The sequence below is a fragment of the Rhinolophus sinicus genome, chromosome 2 (genome assembly GCF_057876585.1).
Source record: "Rhinolophus sinicus isolate RSI-liver-muscle chromosome 2, RSI-T2T, whole genome shotgun sequence".
NCBI lineage: Eukaryota > Metazoa > Chordata > Mammalia > Chiroptera > Rhinolophidae > Rhinolophus > Rhinolophus sinicus.
In genome coordinates this window covers 22,117,360-22,121,289 of record NC_142502.1, presented here as the reverse complement: position 1 = coordinate 22,121,289, position 3,930 = coordinate 22,117,360, and the positions used below count along the sequence as shown (strand labels likewise).

Here is a 3,930-nt window from a genome sequence, read left to right as displayed (position 1 = left end):
TGTGTGTATCAGAGGATGAGAAGAAGATGTCTGTAAAGAGTTGTAAGAAGTGAGAGTTGGCAGGTTGTAAATTCTGTGCAAGGTGTATGGTTAAGGAATAACAATATCCAGTATAGGGCTGTTGACAATGAAGAGAAGTCACCAAGAATATTTGTGTGGGGGGTTCACACTCAGACTGTGCCTTTGATAATCCTTTATGGTGTAGGAAAATATTAGATCCTGTATTTATATATTTAATCTAAAGTTCTAACATGCACCTCTTTAAAACTTTACTATGCTAATGTGTACTCCTAGATTTGGTAGTATAACAGTTCCCTTTATTTTTTAACATAAAATGTTCTTTGAATGTCTTTAAATCTACAAGTTTCCCTTCTATCCACTTCTTTCCTGTTCACCTATATGGTAAGTGTTATTGTAGTTCCTTGAAGACTTAACATTTTTTCTTAAATATCTTTAGTCCTACATCACCAAGCATATTTATCTGCAACAGATGGGCAACATTTTTTTGCTATGAAGATACTAGCTCTGGTAAGCGGGATTGGTTATTTGTAGATAAGAATCAAGTTATTAATATAAATTATTTAGGAGCATTAGTCACACAAACTGATAAAGTATTATTAGAGTATATTCATATCGGTCAAGTTAATTTTATGCACTTTTCAGCCATTAGGAAAAGACATCATCAATTTATGTTCTATTTCTAAGCTTTAAAGTTAGCATGCACATTTCATATATTTTAGTATAAATAAAGACTAAATTGTTACAAAAACACTGAGGTCATAGTAAGATAATGATCTCAAGGGTATTAAAAAGAAATAGACATTTCTGTCAAACAGTTTTTTTCTGCTTTCTGTGACCTGATAATCACTTAACACAAAAAGAATGATACACTAACTGAATAAATTAGTCAATAAGCAAAAAATTGTCATTGCTAACAAGGTTATATGTAATTTCTCAGTTATTTTTCTGTTCTTTTTAGTTTTAATAAAGTATAATCCAGTTTAAAGCATTTATTATTTTAGTGAGTTAGAGTCTTTAGGATATCAGTATTTTGAGTCTGGAGTGATAAGCATTGAATGTTATATTTACATGTTTGTAGAGCTTATTTTCCTTTAAAACTGTATATTAAATTACCATTATTAGTTTTTTAGGCTACATAGGCATAAAATAATGTTATTTCAAATATATTTATCAATATAAAATGTTGAGCAATAAACCAAAATGTATTGTTGCAAATACTTACAGATATTTAAAAAAGATAGATAAAAACATTGTGGTATGTACAGACAATGGAATATTATTCAACACTAAAAAGAAATAAGCTAGCAAACTATGAAAATACATGGAGGAAAGTTAAATGCATATTACCAAGTTAAAAAGTCAATCTGAGAAGGTTACATACCATATGATTCCAACTATATGACATTCTAGAAAAGACAAAATTATGGAAAAACAATAGAGGTTTCCTGGGATTGAGGGGTAGGAGGAGGGATGAATAGGTTAAGCACAGAATATTTTTAGAGCAGTGAAAATATCCTGTATGATACTATAATGATGAATACATGTCACTATACATTTGACCCATATAAGAATATACAACGCCAGCAGTAAATCCTAAGATACAGGAAGAAATAGTTCATGAAATGTTCTATCTAGTTCTGTAAGGCAATAGAAAGAAAAAATGCATATGGATTAAAAATAATACATAAAATTCTTATTGTTCATAGATTATATCATTCAGATATAGAAAATCCAGAGAACCAACACATACATTATTAGAATTACTTAATGCATTTAGCAAAATCACTGGCTCAAGGCCAATATACAAAAACAATTATGGCTCTATATACAAGTTATAAAAATTCATAAAAGAGATATTTTAAATTATACAATAATATTTAATTAAGTAATATAAAATTGTATCAAGTGCATCAAATACTATTATAGATCTAAAAAAGATGTTCAATACCTGTACAAATAAATCTACAATATGTTACAGATGGAAAAAAAAAAGGGATATGCTATAAGTATAAATTTGAGGATCTAATATTGTAAATATATCAATTTTTCTCAAACTATTCTCATTAAATACTCTCATTTCAGCAATATCGTGTGTGTGTGTGTGTGTGTGTGTGTGTGTGTGTGTAATACAAAGGGATCACACATAACCTAGCTGATCCTGAAAAAGAACAGAGTGAAAAAAAATATTTTTATCAATATCCAAAGTTATTTTAGAGCTCTTCTGTCTGCAGTCTTATCTCAAAATGGCACCTCATTGAGGCATTCACAAGCAGAATGGTTTGCTTTGTGTAACTTGAATTTACATTAGTGATGAAACTGATTCCCTGGCCTATTAGAGAGTTAAATAATTTCTTGTAGTTTAATCTAGATTACTCCCATTCATATAATTCTCTAAAATGTAACTTTGTAGTTTCCCCTAAGCAATCAAATAGATGTTTGCCTAACGTTTTCATCAATTTTGATATTACCTTCACCTTAATTATTATAAGCTTCATAAACAAATAAAAATTAATATACCTGGCATTCAGTTATTCATACAGAGCTTAAACAGTATATTATAGTATTGGCATAGACATGGAAAAATAGACTGACAGAATATAGAAAAAATAGACTAATCATATGTGGACAAGTTGATTTATAAACAAATTGGACTGCATAGAAGAAAGGAAATAATCTTTTCAGTAAAATAGTGCTGCATTAATTGGGTATACCAATTACAAAATATCTTGACTCCTTCCTACCTGCTATAAACATGGAGATTTACAGTTATAAAATGAGAGAAAGTATAAACTAAGTTGTATACTGAACTTTCCTCCTCATATACAATAATATTTGTAATATGACAAAGCACAAGTCTTCAGAATATTTAAAGGACAACTACAGATCTATAAAAACGGTGTAGAAATAAATAATCAAACTACCAATCAAACAAATCATCAACTCAATTATAAATGAACAAGAGATAAAAAGAGGCATTTTCAAAAAAAAAAAAATACAAAAACCCAAATTACATGAAATTGTACTCAACTTCCACATTAGTCAGGGAAATGCAAATTAATCACCTGAGACACCACAAAACAACAAGAATGATTGAAATTAAAAATAGTGACAGTATTACTTGTTGGCAGAAATGTGAAGCAATATCAACTCTAACATACTCCTGATAGAAGTATAAATTGGCAAAATACTTTGTTAATATTTACTAATGTTGGACATTTCATATCATTTAATGAAACAATTTGACTCCAAAATTTATACCCAACAAAATTGTGTACATGTGTGCCACAAAGCACACATGGTAAATATTATAGTAGAATTATTTAAAGAGCCCCAAACTGGCCCCAAGAATTGGATGGATAGTGCTCACTTCGGCAGCACATATACTAAAATTGGAACGATACAGAGAAGATTAGCATGGCCCCTGAGCAAGGATGACATGAAAATTCATGAAGCGTTCCATATTTTTGGGTGGCCAGATGGCTCAGTTGGTTGGAGCATGAGCTCTGGACAGCGGGGTTGCCGGATCGAGTCCCACATGGGCCAGTGAGCTGCACCCTCCACAACTAGATTGAAGGACAATGACTTGGGGCTGATGGGCCCTGGCAAAACACACTGTTCCCTAATATTCCCCAATAAAAAATTTAAAAACAATGTGAATGGATAAATTATGGTAGTTTCATAAAATGAGTACTATACAGTAATGAAAATGAATTGACTATATTCACAACGGCATGCATGAATGAAATGACAAGTATAATTTTCAGTCAAAGGAAAATGGCCGCAAACAAATCAGTTGCAAAATTTTATTTATATAAATTTCTAAAACAGAAAAAAAAAGAAATATGACATTTGAAATAAGAATAAGAATAATCATTTTGGAGTACGGTAGGATAATCATTAGAAGTGGGC

At 30.4% G+C, this 3,930-nt stretch overlaps 1 non-coding gene across 1 annotated transcript; it reads left to right on the top strand.

Moving 5' to 3' along the window:
- Positions 1–3,380: 3,380 nt before the first annotated feature.
- LOC141572028 (U6 spliceosomal RNA) lies at positions 3,381–3,487 on the top strand. The gene has a single exon (XR_012497039.2). It is a non-coding gene; the product is annotated as a U6 spliceosomal RNA (small nuclear RNA).
- The last annotated feature ends 443 nt before the right edge of the window (positions 3,488–3,930 follow it).